This window comes from Canis aureus, chromosome 14 (assembly GCF_053574225.1).
Source record: "Canis aureus isolate CA01 chromosome 14, VMU_Caureus_v.1.0, whole genome shotgun sequence".
Taxonomy (NCBI): domain Eukaryota; kingdom Metazoa; phylum Chordata; class Mammalia; order Carnivora; family Canidae; genus Canis; species Canis aureus.
This window is the reverse complement of record NC_135624.1, coordinates 24,316,649-24,333,522: the sequence shown is the minus strand read 5'-3', so window position 1 is coordinate 24,333,522 and position 16,874 is coordinate 24,316,649. Positions and strand designations below refer to the sequence as shown.

The following is a 16,874-nucleotide window of genomic DNA, read 5'->3' as shown; positions in this document are numbered from 1 at the left end:
AGAGGTGTCAAGTGCCTATGAGAGTAAAACACTGTATCCTTAACACTTCCTGAATGGAAGTTGCAGAAGAGGGAGCAACACTTTTTGTATCATTGGTAAAATCTGTTGTTCTGGAGCAAGCTTTGATATTGAAACATTTTCAAGAAGGAGAAGGGCCTGGAACATTTCACAACCTAGAGAGAGCCCAGGCTTCCTCTACTACAAACCCTCAGAGGCTTGGACTAGGTAATCTCAAATGTTGGCTTTATTTTTGGTTGGCTGACTGAAGACAGGATCTAGAGCAGCCGCTGGGCTGGTTAATCAAAGGATCAACTGGTTGAAGAGGGTTTCACTTTCCAAGCAGAGCCCAGGTGACACGTGCCTTGTTTCTGAAGCCAAAACTTAAATACATGGTCATTCCTGGGCAGGAATGATCAAGGTTCTGAAGGTTCTCTTTCAAAGATTTTTTTTTTTTAAATCTGGAAAGTCCCACAGAGAAATGAATAGGTCCAGATTGAAGCAGTATCTCATCCACCACTGTAGTATCCCCAGTATTTAGCATGGTGTCTGATGCAAAGTAGGTACTTGACTATTTCCTGTATGGATAAACAGTGTCCAGCATCCATAACACTTCCGGTGCACCTTGGAATGGAGAGGCATTGCTGAATACCCCCAGAGCATTCAATGACCTGCGTGAATCGCAGCGCCACTTAATCCCTGGCCTTTCCTGCATCCCTCAACGTACTCCCAACCTTGCAAATTGAGTGTTGGGTGGAGAATCAGCTAGATCGGCCTGTGAAGCTGGCCTCTGTCCTTTCCTAGCTGTGTCACTTCCCAGAGCCTCAGAGTTTCCTTATCTTTTACATGCTGATAATCAGGCCTCTCTCAGGAGGAAAGTAAGAGTAAGGAACTCCTAGGGGAGTTGGGTGGGGTACGTACATTAATCCACATACAGCTGAGAATCTGCCTAGCACATTGCATGTTTGAAGTAAATGGGGGCTGTCGGAGTGACTCTTGGGCTCAGCATCATGGTGAGCACATGGCCGTAACTATGGGCTCACTCATGTTCATTTTCTTTATGCCGCACTGGATGTTCAATGTAAAACCAAATTGTACTGTACGAAATATAAGAAAGGTAAATATGTTGCAAAAATTTCTTCTTTTTAATGTTCGGTGGTCTTTCCGTGTATCAGGAGCACTCCACATCCCACCGGGTGAGACAACTGAGCACTGTCCTTAGAGCCCCAAATGGCATACGTGTCCGGAAGCTCTGTTCAAGTCGGGGCTTTGCCACCGATCCTCTTTACTCCCTGATACTTGGCAAGGCTGAGAGGAACAATGATTTGCTGAAGTATCACAGCCAGTCCTGGGCTTCATGGGATAGGTATATCTAATACTCCACCAAACATTCACATGCCGCTCCCTACCTCTTGATGCTCCCAATACTCTGGCTTTCCAGCATCCTAGACTTAGGTGAGGTCCTATGAGTTGAGGGGATACCTTTAAAGAGTGCATTTGTGGCCCTTTAATTTTCTTTTCCTATGCTCCTGCAGCCTGAAAGCCAATTGTTTCAAATGATGTGGCTACCAAATCAAAGCCGCCTGGATCCCTAAGTCCCAGTTTGGAAGAAAGCCACCCTGATGAGCTGCTGGCCTTCAGTGAGCTTCCTAAGAGCAAGAGAGAAACCTTGCTTTATTAAGGCAGTAGGATATTGGGGTTTGCTTGTCACAGCATCATAGGTTAGCCTAACTTGACTACTCATGTATCTTTATTCAGTGCCATTCCGGACAGATCATGCATGTTTGTCAGAATAGCCAGTTATTCTCCACCACACACACAACAGACTGAAATCTCAGTGAGACTATTTTCCCGTGACATAAGATGGCCCAGCAAGATTATGAAGATTTAGCAAATGTGGCCATCTCTCTTGTGACAGGTATTTTTTTTCTTCCCTCGGGGAGGGGGATGGGATTTGGCGATAAAACTGCAAGAGGGCAAGAATGAAAAGCTGCATTCATGCCAAGAAGCACCTTGGAAAGGAAAAAAAAATGCTCCTGTTAGTAATTTTACCTGTGCAGCTTTTCATAAGCAAAATCTTCAACTCTGGAAGGAAATGCAGAACTAGTGTCCCTGGTATCCTATTTGCTAAGGCACTTAACAAAGAGATTTTTTTTTGTAATCTCTGTACTCAACATGTGGCTCAAACCCACGACTCTGAGATCAAGAGTTGCACATTCTTCCAATTGAGCCAGCCAGGCGTCCCAACACCAGCTCTTAACACTCCAGCATTGTGATGTGGCAAGTCCCTGGGGTCTGATGTCACTCAGACCCAGCTTTCAATCGCAGCTTGGCCATTTCCTGTATAACTCAGGCAAGTTAATTTCTTGAAACTTCCATTTCCTCATCCATAAAATAGGTATAAAAACGCCTACCACGTGGGGTCTTTGGGAGAATTAAATAATTTAAAACAAGGTAGAGTATATAACATGCTTGGTTCAATGGTTGGCATGTAGCAGGCATTCAGTTTGTTTCCTTCCTCTCTATTACCTGTTTTACAATAGAGTTTGATCTCAAGTTCAGACTTGGCAAAAAAAAAAAAAAAAAAAAGGCAGTTTAATATTGGAAGTAGTGGAAAGACCATGCACCACCACCTGTGATATTGCCATAGATGCCATATGGGAAGGTGAAGACAGTGTTTCCAAGAGGATACAGAGGGTACAGACCAGCCAGAGGGAGGAAGTGGGTCCAGCCTGCACACACAGGCCAGAGGTCCAGACAAAGCAGTGGGGCTGAGCCAGTGAGGCAGGGAGTTTGGCCAAAAGATCCTGAATCTGGGACACAACCAACTTGGGACGGGACGGAAGCTTCCTCTACTGCTTCCTGTGACAAAATGGTCCAGGGACGGCCCGGGACCTGCCACCAGGGGCAGCAGCGGGCAGCAAAGCATTTTGCTAACTTGTTCTGACCTGGAGCACAGGCTCCCAAACAGTCTCGGGTGAAAAGGTCCTTTACTCATCCATATAACAATCCAGTAACATGACATTCATTTTGAACCTATGAAGTGGGCCAGCCTTGTGCTGGTGCTGGGAACACAGAGACAAATAGTAAACTCTCCCTTGGGGTGCAGGGGTGACTCATAGTTTTTAGGGAGACAGACATGCAAACATATAAAATTCCATGTACTAAGATTTCTAAGACATTATTTCCATGGCACACTAGCCTCTTGGAGGAGGGAACAAGTTATCTCTCTAGCAGGAATAAGTAGGTCTTGCTAAGTTTGGGGGATGAGTCTTTCCAGAGAAAAGGATCTATGTGTGGAAAGGAACAAGAAGAGAGGATGGCACATGAGGTTTAGGGATCAGTCTTGCGGGGCTGAAGTGTGGGGCATTGGACAGGGGGGCAACTGGTTACAGCAGAATGTGCCTGGTAGGTGGAGGCCAGCTCTCAAAGAGCCACCACGCTAGGGTCAGGGATGTGTGAACTTGATCCTACAAGTTCGAAGTTATTAAGTGGCAGTCCTCATTAGAATGGACTTAGAAAAGCATGTGGAAAATAAAATTGTTTTTGAATGCCTTTAGACTGGGCATATTCATCCCACTTTCCACTGGGCTGATGCTTTCCACTTTGACCTCCTCACCACTTCCTACCGCCCTATACTTCACCACTTCACTCTTGTATACAACCTGCAAAGCCCCCGAAAGCATTCGGGTTTGTGACTCCTGGACAACCAGTGACATGGGGAGGATTTTAGGAGGATAATGAAACAACATGAAATTGGTGTTTCAGAAGCACACATTTCTATCATTTCTGTAACTGGCACGTATTTTCTATATCTGGAAACCTTGACGTTGATTCCACGAATTGCCTACCAGGGTCAGTCAGTACACCCCCTCCCAACCCTGAAAGAGCAGTAGGCTGATCTGGTCATAACCAGGGCCCTTTCTTCCAGCTGGGGAAAACCAGGGGACTGTCAATTCAGCAGAAAGGTCCCGAAGCCACCCTTCTCTGGCTCACCTTGGCCTCAAGCATTATCCATCAGGTATTTTCACACATCTGGGAGCACAAGAATCACACCCTGGCTTTGGAGGTAGCAGAGCCAGACACAGCGTGTCTACAGCCCAGCCAGGGGAGACCAGAAGCTCCAGCAGAGCTGGTGCTGGACTCTGTGGACAGGACCCACTACCCCCAGACTGGCTAAGCAGGTCTGAGGAGAGCCTGGATGGCCAGTTCCTTCATCCCAGGCCACATCATGTTCACTGGGTGATGGCCCCTTCTGTGGGGTAGGGGTGTGGCACCTAGTCATAGATCCAAGCATGAGGATATCCCTCAAACTATAGTGACTCAGAGGCAGCCTCACAGTACAGAAGGTCAGAGATACGTCAGTGATAACAAAACAGTATGAGCCAGCATTTCTAGGGCACTGCCTAAGTGTCAGGTGCTGTGCTAAGTATTTTACAGATGTTATCTCTTGTAATTCACACAGTGACCCTGAGAGCAGGGTTCCACCCTTGCAAGTCCAGCTAGGGCAGCTGTGTAGAGCAACAAATGTACACACTCTCCCCAGGACACAAAGTTGAAGGGGGCACTCCCTCTCAGGTGCGGACCTCACACTTGCCACAGCCTGACAACCAGCATCATCTTAAATTTTGCACACTCAACACCTCACTTGCTTCCCCCTGGTCCAGGTCCTGGGTAGTGTGCTGGTCAGGCTGGCATGTGAATCCTGCTCCTCTGCCCTCTAGCCACGTGACTGCCCTTCCCCAACCTGTGGTCAGTTTCCTTTCCTGTAAAATAGGGCTTACGACCATGCCAAGGGTTGGCAAAGATGTCAAGAAATCAGAACCCTCGTACCCTGCTGGTGGGAATGTGAAATGGTGCTGCCACAGTGGAGAACAGTGTGGCAGCTTCTCAGAAAGTGAAACATGCAGTGACCATCTAACCCGGCAATTCCACTCCTGGGGGTCTTCCCACGGGAAGTGAAAACACACAAATGTTCACAGCAGCATTACAATGCCCCGGATGTGGAAACCCGACTGCTGACAGGTGAATGGATAAACGAAATAGGGGCTGAACTGTATTCCCTCCCCAATTCATACATTGAAGTTCTATCCCTAGTGCCCTCGAATGTGACTATATTTGGAGACAGGGTCTTTAAAGAGGCAATAAAGTTAGAATGAAGCCATTAATGTGGGCCCTAACCCAATCTGACAGGTGTCCTCATCAGAGGAAATTTGGACACACGGGAGGACACCAGGGAAGGCCACGTGAGGCCATGGGAGAAGGCAGCCATCCGCAAGCCAAGGAGAGCGGCCTCAGAAGCAATCGAATGTGCTTACACTTTGATCTTGAATGTCCAGCCTCCAGAACTATGGGAAAATAAATGTCTGTTGTTGAAGCCACCCCATCTGTGGCATTCTGTTACGGCAGCCCTTGCAGACACAGCCACACAACGGAATACGATTGAGCCATGAAAACAATGAAGTACTGATGCACTGTAACACGGATGAGCCTCCAGGACCCTATGCTAAATGAAAGACATTAAATAGGAAAGACCACATATTATATGGTTTCTCCAATATGGGAGATCTGTAGAGGCAGAAAGTAGAACAGATGGCCTAGGCTTGGGGAAGGGGGCTGCATAGAGGGCTGGGCCATGACGGCTAATGGGCACAGTATCTCTTTTTGAGATGATGGAAATGTTCTAAAATTAGATTGTTGTGATGGCTATACAAATGTAAATACACTAAAAATCAATTAATCGTACACTTTATAAATGGGTGAGTTTTAAGGTGTGCCCGTCACACCTTCAGTTCATTTCAAATATAGGCTAATGCTAACACCACGTCCAGAGCTGCACAGGGCCTGGCACCCAGCACCCTATATATTATAATCGGTACTTCTATATATGCTCAAGTACCTGCTGCTCAGTTGAAAGTTGCCTGAAGTGCCTCAAATTCCTTTAATGTTAGGGGGACTTCAGGGAAACTAACCTGGGCAGCCCCTGGTGATCCTGTGTCCCTAAGTGACCTGTCCCTGTCCACAGAGGACTCCCAATCAGCCAGTGATGGCTACAGCATGCCTGAGGTGGATAAAACTGCTCCACTCTTGGATTCCATAGACCTGCGTTGCATCCTGCCTCTGTCCTCACACTACCCGCTCCGCAGGGTCACTCACCTGGGCTCTGCTGTGACGATGTGATGGTGTGAGGTGCCTACACACAGTTGGTATTCCAGAAATTGGTGTGTGGGGGGGAGGAACTACGCATGAGAAAGCCCTATGCCAAGCCCCAAATGCACGTGCATCCTTGTGTCACCCTTGGCGGCGGCTGGCCACTGGGCCATTCGTTGTCATCAGGGCCGGGGGGGCCACAGGTGCACGCAGGGCGGGAGAGGCTGCCCGTGGCCCAGTGTGGAGAGCACCGGGTGCCAGGGAAGGCTGCCTGGCTCCCAGAAACCCTGGGCAAGGGGCTTCCCGCTCCACTCTTCCTCACCTGTTAAAGAGATAAGACTTCTTCTATCTCTGGGACTTTCACGAACTAACCCACAAATAGTGCTCAGCACTGTGCCTACAGTGTCAGCATGATGACCACTGTGGTTGCTAAGTGCCAATGACGGAGGACATCCAGTGCGCAGGGACAGGGACGCCACTTTCCTCCTCTGGCAGGTGCTAAGTGTGTGCTGATTGGACGGAGGGAAAGAAGTGGGCAAAGAAGAGGTTAGGGAAGGCCCAAGGAAACAAGAGCTGCAAGCTAGACCGTATAGACGAGGAAGAGTGATATATTGCCATGTGATCGTGTAATCTTGGGCAAATTCGCTTACCTCTCTGGGGCTCAGTTTCCCTACATTGGGCTAGGTGCTCCCTAAGGTTCCTTCCAGCTAGAACATCCCTTGATCCTGCTATTGCACATGCTGCTATGAGATTCATCCCCTGCTCCCCGACCTGTTCCTCCAGAGATCCCAGAGGGCATTAGACTTTGCACCAGAAGACTCATAAATCCCATTTCTGAAAGTGCTGAAGTCAGGCCCTGTTCGATTTCACAGTGCCGAGTACAGCCCTCCGTCTTTGGGATGCCTACCATTAGCCCACGGCGTGATCCAAATGGTCTCTACCCTGTGGCTCTGTGTGCCCAAGAGCCCTTGCTCTTGGAGACAATGTGAACTCTTCAGCTCTCCTGAGCTGTGTGGCTCTGGCAGACGTTCCCTGCGTGCTCGCAATTAATCCTGTGACACAAAGTTCCTCAGAAGAGGGTAACAGGCCTTTCTACAGGACGGCCAACCCTCAGCAGCTCTGCTAGGGGAGGTTCCGTGAGGATCTGTGCTTCTCTCCGCTGCTGCCTGGAGCCACCCCCGTCCCTTCCCCTAAATTTCTTGGCCAGGGGGGCAGTGCATATCTCCCCATTTCCCAGTGCCCTCCACAAAAAAGCAAAGACACACCTTATCCCTACCAGCATTCTGGCCTCTCTCTGCCCCTTCCGGGCCACCGCCCCCCCCCCCCCCCCAACAACTTTGCTATGACATCCAGCCCCGACCAGACTGTGTGCAAATATCTTAAAGGAGCTGTTTCCAAAAAGGCAAGGGTGCAGCACAAATGAAAATAATTTCTAAATGTCCTCCTCCGCAGGCTCGGGAGATTCCGTGGGGGCTCTGGGTACACCCGGGGGCTGGGGGAGCCTGAGATGGCTTTGTCGTTACAGCAATTCGGCTCAGTCTTGTATTTTAAGAACAGCGGGAAAGTATTATCAGCTGAAAGGAGTTTTCTGTGCGCTATTTAACTAAATGGCTCTGCAGCTGGAGAGAGCCATAGGCAGACGTGTTATGATTCAAGGGCTCCCAATTACAATGATCCTCTTTTATTGTATAAAAACAGCAACACAGCCATCTCCACCCTCCCAACGCCCGCTCCCTCCATCTCCTTCCCCCATTGGCTGGCAAGGTCGTTCAGCATCCCGAAAGTAGCACCCAGATTCTCCATGGTCCCCAGGAGTGCAGTCCCCCCGGGACTCCTTCTCCCTACAGCCAAGGAGAGGGTGGAAAGGGTGCAGTGTCCTCTGAAGAATGTTCTCTTAGACACTGATGGAGGCTTTAGAGTTGTCTCTCTTGGGGTGGGTGGTGGTGGTGGGGTAGTTGGAGGACTAGGGATTAGAAGCATGGATTTTGGAAAGCTCTTCTGTTTTGACTAAACTTACACACACACACACACACACACACATACTCATGCACGCATGCACACCCACACCCTTACACCCCTCTAGCAAAAAAGCAATCAGACTGCCCAGAAACACGGTTCTAAAGCTGCCCCTTCTCATCATACTTCCATCCTGGGGCAGGGCACTTCCAGAAGACTTCAGAAAGACCTGGGGACAGCGACGAACATGAGCCTTGGGACCAGACTGATGTGAGTTCGAATCCTGACTTGGCTCCCTCCTCTCTGTGGCCTCCAGCAAGCACCTAACCTTTCTGAGCTTTGGTTTCCTGTCTTTGCAATGGGGCTACCCTCCTTCTCTGGCAGCACCCCTCATGGTCACACTGAGCGACACAGTGAAAGGAAAGTGTTTAGCAGAGTGCCCGGTACATAGCAGGCGTTCAGTTTGGAGGAGTGTTGCTGTTCCTCGGGTGGCAACACCATGTGTTTGCGGTGTTGTCTGGGTGCACAGGGAGCTTAGTGCCATCTCACCAGTCAGGGTAGATGAGGCAAGGGGTGAGGGGCAAGACAGCTGGGGGGCGGGGATGAATGTCAGCCCCACCAAGGAGGGTTTTTCTTGAGTCTTTCTGCAGCGCTGATGTACAGCATCGTGTTTGCACAGCCCATGAATGCATGAGTGCATGCTGCTTCCTCGCTTTAGACTTCTGGCCCTTTCTCGGTCTTCTGCAGGTGTTCTGGAGTCTAAAGCTGCAGTTGCAGCCACCCAACCAGGCCACCGAGAACCTATAGCCCAGGAAGTCTTGTTCATGCCTTCCCTATTCCCTTCTCAACAGTGGGCTTCTTCTCTCTCCCAGAGTCTGTCCTGGGCCCCCAACAGGGACAGTTCCCTCCCAAAGGAGGAGCTAACTCGACTTGGCTACTCTCTGAGGCCCTGGGGTGACATGAATCTACTCCCCACACAGAAAGAAGTTGACAGCAAATGGTTCCCAGGATTTTGCTGGTTTTCCCCTGTAGGGTAAACCCAGCATGGCTTTAAACCCCAAAGTAAACCCATAATATAGTTCTCACTTTTCTGTCCCAGACCAAGCCCGTGTGCCCCCAAAACATACCACAAATCTCTTATACCAGAGTGAATGCCCAGATCATACTCCTTAACATCGATCCCCCCGTGGATCAATCGTACAGGCACTTCATTCACTGCAGATTCTCTGTGGTAACTACTATTGCAGTGAAACACTGTGTAATAAGATTTAATCTCCACTAAGTGTTTCTAGTACTAGTGGGCTGGGGGGGGGGGGGCAAAAGGAGGAAGAATGTGTGGGAACTGTGGCTTTTAAATGGTAAATTGTTCAGGGGGGGGGGGGCGGGTAGGGACAGGTGTCAGCCAGAACCAGTGTTTGGGAGCCTTTTTATATTCCACTTTAAACTTTTAAAGACAACATACTGTTGTCAGGACCATCTTTCTCCTCAGGGGTCTACACTCGCACAGGTACACTCACACCATTGCCAACCAAGCCCTCTCAAAAACGCATGACTATAAGCATAGAAACAGGAAATAGATTGTGGGTGGATGCTCTTAAAATCACAACCTGTTCCATGTAGGGTGGGGGCCTTCCAGAATGGTGGGGGAGGGGAATCAGGGGGGATTTTTCTTTTTCAGTTAAAAAATGAAACTACCTTGTCAATACTAAAAGCAAAGTCTACTTGATTGCTACCACAGGAGCATGTGAGTAGCCAAGCATCCTTTTAGAACTGCGCTGTCTGGATTTGACCATGACACAGCACATTACAGTACCTGAATACTGCACCAGGGTCTCACTGCGATATTCCGGGAAGGCTTTCCATTTCAGTGGTTGCTCAGACCTGCCACCAACCAGTGCGTATGCACATGGCAGGGGAGGGAGGAGGACACAATGAGATGGGGACAGTCTGGTCTTGGAATCAATGATAAAGATCCATGTATGTTAATCACTTTGCACCTCAAGGATACAATAAGGTCACATGCCAGAGGTCATGGGGCAGTGACCATGATGATGTTGGTGGTGATGATGGTGACAATAGGAGGTGTGTCCTGAACACAGTGTTAGGTGCTGTGCTAAGCCCTTTCTTTCATAAATTTCTTCTCAAGGTGCACAATAACCCCTAATACTGGTGGGGGTTCTAACACCCAGCTATTAGAACAATCTTCATTTTCGGGATGAGGAAATTGAGGTCTCGAGAGATAAGTAACAGCTCAAAGTCATAAAGCTAATAAACTGAGCAGAGAATCAGGGATGTCAGTCCTTGCTGGAGGATCCAGAGTGGGGAAAACCTGACAGAAGGGCCTCTGATGTCATCCCCTTGATTTAAAGCAAAGGTGAAGCAGGGGGCCTGGGTGGCTCTATCCGTTAGGCGTCTGACTCTCGAGTTCAGCTCAGGTCATGATCTCAGGATCAGGGGAACGAACCCTGCTTTGGACTCTGTGCTCAGTAGGGGGTCTGCTTGGGATTCTCTCCCCCCTTTCCTCACCCCCACCCCAGCTTACACACTGAAGCTCTCTCTCTCTCTCTCTCTCTCTAATAAATCCTTAAAAAAATAGAGCAAAAGTGAAGGGTCATGGCCAAAGTTATTCTGCTGATGCAGGTAGGACCCAGGTATCCGATGGTCAGGAGAGAGGCCAAGTGGGGTGCTCGGGGGAATAATGGTACCTACCTCCACGGTTTTCAGTTCTGCTGAGATACGACAAGGGAGAGCTAGTAATAGTTGACTAACATCAGGTTAACTTTGGATTCCTATTGGCAAGACCTAAAAGAAATCTCCCCATCTCCCTCCCTTTCTTATTGTACTCTCTTCTTTCCGCCCTAAGGTAAAACTGGGCCCCTGTCCAAAACTTTCCAGAACTCATTTGAAGTAAGAACCAAGCTGATTAGTCGGCACAAGACACACTACTGTCCCTTCTTAGAAACCAACCGTAGCTCCCCAGTACCTATGGATTAAAAGCCAACCTCCTTCACGTCCATCCCCAAGTCTGGCATCATCTCTTCGCACAACCTTCCCTGCATCCCCTTCTCCACCTCCTCAGAATACGCACAGCTCCCAGGACACAGTTTTGCCTTCACCAGGAACACCTGTCTTCCTCTTCTCCTCTTAGGCCATTCTTTATGCACCAACTCAACAACCATTCCACCGTTCACCCCAATTTGCTCAGGGCAGCAATGTGCCTACCCCCCAAATGCATGATTGTCCCTCCCTGGGTGGCCGGGTGGCACAGCTCTGGTCGATGACCTAGGGACACAAGTCCCGGAGAGGCAGCTCTTCCCAGATGAAACAGTGAAGCCATACAGGTAAATGTTCTAAGCCTCACTCATCCTGCTCTCTCTTCCCTGGGATGGAGATGTGAAGCCTGGAGACACAGCAACCACCTTCTCCCCTCAAGAACACAGACCTGGGGCCAAAGGCCTATACCTAAGAAGGATGGCATAGTGGAGAGGCAGAGCCTGGGTCCCCAGGACAGTGGAGGCATCACCCCCACTCTCCTTTCTCCCTGTCCCAAACAAGTAAGCCCCCCTCCCGTTAAGCGGCCGGTAGTTAGGATTTCTGCTGCTACCAGCTGAATGCAATCATATCCGACACACCTCCAGACATTGTTCCTTGTCATTCCATGGGTCAGTTGAGATGCTACCCCCTTTAGGAAATCCTCCACGATTCCCTCGGAGCACAGTAATGACGCTCCCACAGCAGTTGCTTTTCTCAATTACAGCACTTAGTTAATCCTGCTTGATTTGGCCTGTCCTGCAGCTCAGATTCTTAGGGGGTAGGGGGTCCGGATCCTGCCAGCCTCTCCTAGGGCCTGGAGCAGTGTTTTGCATTGAGGTTGGGGGAGCTTTACGCCACCAGTACTTCGATAATGTCTAGAGCGGTGCACTGGGGCACAAAGTGTGCGCATTTTGGGGTCTGGCGCTCCGCTTACTAACTGGTCTTGGGCAGGCTGCAGAACCTATCCGTGCTTCTGCTTCCTCATCTATAAAAGAGGGTGACAGTACTTACCCCACAGGGTTGTCAGGAAGACAAAATAATCATAAGCACTTACAAGGGATCTTGGCATATAAAAATGTTTAATGACTGCACTCTTATTAGGATGATTATTATAGCGGCTGAATGAACAAATAAATCAACACATAGCTGCTAAATTAACGAGTAAGGGAGTGAAGCCCAGGAAAGTTCTGGAGTTCGGACCCCCAGGCAGTGGTCACTGTTCCTTCTTTTTCATACCTGCACCTGTCCCCTTACTTTTTCGTATAATGAGGACTCCCCATACCCCAGAGCTGCCATATGGAGGGTATTGAAATAAGGCCTGGCTTGGCACGCTGACTTCATTTTTTTTACTCTGCAGCTTGGGACAAATTTCTTCACCCTTCTGAGCCTCCGGTTTCTTCAACTGTAAACTGCGGATAATCACAGTACTTATCTCACGGGCTTTTGGTGGGAATTAACTCATAAAGCCTGTAGAATATAAAGCATCGTGCTGGCGTACTAAAACAGTAAATGTTAGCAACCATCATCAAACATTGTCCTTATTCTTTTTGTCAAACGCGTGGCATCCCACTCAATCACACGGCCCTGGTGTAGAGGAGACAGTTGAGAGGGGTTCCCTTTCTGCAGGTCAAGATGCACCGCATTTACATCCAGAGAATAAATACCTTTCTCGAGTACCAACAAACCCTGTCATTTTGATCTTTTCCTCTCAATGGGGATTGGTTCATGTATCACATTTACCCTGAATCCTTGGCTTCTGAATTTCCCCTTAAGAAGCTGCTGTTAACTTCAGGTGGAACCTCACTGACATCAAACCTAGCCAGAAGGCACATGTGCACACAAGAACAATCAAAGCATGGCTTTTCAACACCAACAAGATTCCCACAGATCACGGGTCCAGTTACTGTCAGGTGCATTTCAATCTTGTCGAGTGCTTCTCCCCCCCCCCCACCTCCGGAAAAGAAGAAGTGTGTATATACAGCTTTATATAATTTTCCCTTTAAAGTTGAATCAAAACCTTTATGTTAGTTCCATTCAAGCACTTGAGGGCTCCATTAATCTATTTTTACTTTTAAACATGCCATTTTACAAGATATTTATTCCACTTGGTTGTCATCCAAATGCGTCTTGACATTGCTGCCCTGGGACTGAACTGCTTCAACTCAGGGCCCTCATAAATAGAAAATCACCTTTTGACTGAAATCTTGAAGGGCTCTCAGAAGCTCACCCCTTCACTTCAACAGGCATTAATTTCTGCTCTACATAAAGGAGTGTGTGTGTATGTGTGTGTGTGAGGGGGGGGGGTTAACAGGGTAAGTGTGGGAGGTCTGAGCTACCCAAGGGATTAAGGGGAGGGATTCCTGCCCCTCCAAATCCTGCCCAACGGGGCCTGCTGCTGACTTGACCCAAGATGCATCAGGTAGGGGAAGAACTCTAGGGCCTGGCAAGACTCAGAGGACGCCAGGGGTCCGCAGGCCAATGCCTCTCTCCCAGGGGATGGGTCCAGGGAAAGTCAGCGTCCCCCCACCTCTGCTCCCCACCGCCCGGACAAACAAAAGGCAGTCCCCAAACTGGAAGGCAGAGACCCCACTGGCTTTGAAGCCGATCAATCAGGTGGAAGCCGGAGCAAATCACAACTTGGCTTCCCCAAGTTTTCTCCCCAGCCTTGTCGAGCACAGAGAGAGAGAGAGAGAGAGAGAGAGAGAGAGAGAGAGAGATTGAGAGAGCGCTCCGCAGGCTGCGGGGCCGAGGGGACCGTCCTGGGATGCTCACTGGCTCCCAACTTTCCGCTCCTCTCCGTCTCCGCAGCCTCCTGCAGAGGGAGGGCGGGGGGAGAGGGCAAGTTTGCAGGGGCGAGGACACCAAGTCCCGGGGAGGCCACAAAGACGCCGCAACACCAACAAAGATGAGCCGCTCTCTCGTGGGGCGGACGCCAGCGCCAGCTGCCGCTCCGGGGGCGAGCGTGGGCGCATCGGCGGGCAGAGGCGGGCGTGGGCCGGCGGGCGGCGGCGGACCGCGGCCCCCGGCCCCCCCCCCGCCCTCCCCCCCTCCCCTCCCCTGCCCTGCCCTCCGCTCCCTCCCCTCCCCCACTCGCGGGCGCCCCGCCACCTGAGCCGGCCGCTCCCGCCCTGCCCCCGGCAGGTAGCTCGCGCGGCCGCCCGCAGCCACCGGCGGCGCCGAGAGCAGAGGCAGCTCGGCCCACGGCGTCATGCTTCCTGCCACCACAGGACGGCGAATCGTCACCGGGAGAGGGGAGAAGAGGGGAGCGCGGGGAGCGCGGGGGAGGGCGGGCGGGCGGGCGGGAGGGCGGCTCGCACACGCAGCCCCGCGCCTGCCGAACCCGCCGGCCCGGCCCGGCCCCGGCCCCCCCCCCCCCCCCCGGCCCCGTCCCGCCGGAGGCCCCGCGGGACCTGCCCCGCCTGCACAAAGCGCCGCGCCCGGGCCCGGAGGGAGGGAGACGGCCGCGAAATAAATAAATAAATAAAAACAGAGTCGGGTCTACGTAACGCCCTGTCGAAAGCGGACGCCATATTTTTTTGTGGCTTATGTCGACATAGGGAAACGTAGACATGTTTTTCCTCCTCCTCCTCCTCCTCCTCGCTCCGGCTCGCGTTTATCCAAACTTGTCATCAAAACTCTTAAAAAAAAAAAAAAATCTCCCCCCGCCCCCCCCACGCTACCCCCACCCCCACCGCCAGCTCCGGATCCTCTTCTTTCCTCCCACCCTGCAAAAGGGCTCGCACCCTCCCCCCGCCCCCCCGCACCTCCTCCCCCGCCCCCCCTTCCCAATCACAAGCCCCGGCCAAGTCCCATTAACAACACGTTTTCGGGAGCCGCGGCGGCGGCGGCGGCGGCGGCGGCGGTGGGAAAGTTGCGCTGGAGTGGCCGGCGCCCGGCGTGCGGGGCTCGGGGCTGGCGGCGCCGGGCGGGGGGTGCCGGGCGCCGAGGCGAAGTTTCTTACCTGCGCCGGGGCCGGGGACGCGGGGACCCGGGCTGGGAGCGCGGAGACGCGGCACGGGCGTTCCAAAATGGAACTCTGCTGGCTCCCCCCACCCACTCCCCACTCCCCACCGGGCGCCGGGCTCCGTGGGAAAGCGGGGCACGGCCGGCCTGCCAGACAGACGGACAGGAGAAGCCCCCGGAGACGGGGAACAGCGGCCAAAAAATTTTAAAAAGGGGGAAAAAAAAAAAAAAAAAAAAAGAAGGGAAAAAAAAAAGGGGAAAAAAAAATGTCTCGATCAGTGGGGAATCTACGCCAAAACCCACATGATCTGTAACGTCAGCATGCGTATTTGCATACGATACCACCACCCGAGCTGCCACCCGGGCTCGGGTTCCGCAGAAAGTTACAAAGTGAAATTCAGCCCCCTCCGGAGACGCCGGCGAAATGTCATTTTCAGGCGGGAGCTGGGGGTGGGGGGGGCTGGCCCCGGAGGCGCTGGTTACTAGCCGAGGTCGGTCGTGGTGGTTGGGGGGGGGGGGCAGTAAATTAACTTAAAAGTCTGAGCCCAGTAACGGACTCGGTGGAATTTCTGCGAGGGGAGGAGGGGGAGGCGCGAGCGAGATCATTGAATATTAAGCACGACCCGGCCCGGCGGCCGCGGCCAAACCCTCCCGGTGCAATACCCATTTTCTTTATGAAAAGTTCAAGGTGTCACTGATGAGCTCAACAAACTGTTGATCCTGACCACGTGGAGTGGCAGACAGAGGGACCGCGGGGCGCGGCTGCTGGCCCCGAGCCGGCTGGCACCCCAGACCCCGCGTCCCTCTCCCCGCGCCGGGGGCCGCGCGCGCGGGTGGGGCCGCCCCGCGCGCCCAGGGCGCCGCCTGCGCTTTCTCGCGTCTTTGGGCTCCGGGAGATAACAACCAAAAAAATAAAATAAAAATAAAAATAAAAAAAAATTTTTTTTTAAAGCGAGATACGTTTTGCTCCTGGAATAGTAATAAGAGGGCTTCGGGTAGGGAGGGTGACAGAGGGGGGCCCCCCCACTTATATAACGACTTGAAACGAGAGGACTTTTGCTGGGGAGATTCGGAGGTTTGCGCTTGCGCCAGGTCTGAGGTTGGTTAAAGATCCTCAAACTTTTTTCCCCTTAAGAGCCAATAAACAAACAGGCGCCCCGGGAGCGGACTTAAACTCCTGCCGGGCCGGCGTTCGCTGGGATTCTCAGACTCGAAGAAATGCACGCCCCTGCGGCGCTCGCCCGGGGAGGGAGTCCCTCGGAAGCAGGGCGGGTCGCTTGCGGAGCTGGGACCTTGGCGTTCCCGGCGGGGACAGGTCCCTAAGCGCCCCCCCAGCCCCCCCAGCCCCGGCCCCGGCCCCAGCACGGCTCCCCGCGGGCGTCTTGGAGCAAAGGCGGGCCCGGATCTCGCTGCCCTTCGCCCGCGGCCTCGGTGCCGCGAACTTGCGCTCTGGGCGCGGCGTTCCTGCCCCAGCGCTGCGCTAAGGAGCCCTGAGGAATTCGGGATCCGGGGGACGCTTCGGAATCTCACGGGGCAACCTGTCTGCGCCTCGCACTCCTGCCCGGACGGACCCGTTGCCCCTCCAAGGGCCGCTCGCTGCGGCAGCCTTTGCCTTGCCCGGTGGGAGTTGGGCGCGAGCGCGCGCGAGCGGGGCCGGGGCCAAGGGATGTGGCCGGGGTCTCCTCCTGACATTCTGAGCGCGGCGAGGACACAAAGGGAGCCGGGGGCTGGGAGGCTCTGCGGAGTCCCCGCCCGCCCCAGGATTAGCAGGCGCG

At 52.3% G+C, this 16,874-nt stretch overlaps 1 protein-coding gene and 1 long non-coding RNA gene across 4 annotated transcripts in view; both read right to left on the bottom strand.

The window, feature by feature from the left end:
• Positions 1 to 15,615, bottom strand: part of ZHX2 (zinc fingers and homeoboxes 2) — a 161,669-nt gene extending 146,054 nt beyond the window's left edge. For 2 of the 3 annotated variants that reach the window (XM_077847099.1, XM_077847101.1), the window contains exon 1: positions 15,098 to 15,614. The gene's annotated coding sequence lies outside the window, so the exon portion shown is untranslated. Of the gene's footprint in view, positions 1 to 15,097 lie in introns of all 3 variants that reach the window. The other variant, XM_077847100.1, reaches the window with a different exon arrangement.
• LOC144283256 (uncharacterized) lies at positions 223 to 5,238 on the bottom strand. Its single transcript, XR_013351710.1, has 2 exons — positions 3,994 to 5,238; positions 223 to 2,009 (listed from the first exon to the last, which is right to left on the bottom strand). It is a non-coding gene; the product is annotated as an uncharacterized LOC144283256 (long non-coding RNA).
• Positions 15,616 to 16,874: the final 1,259 nt, after the last annotated feature.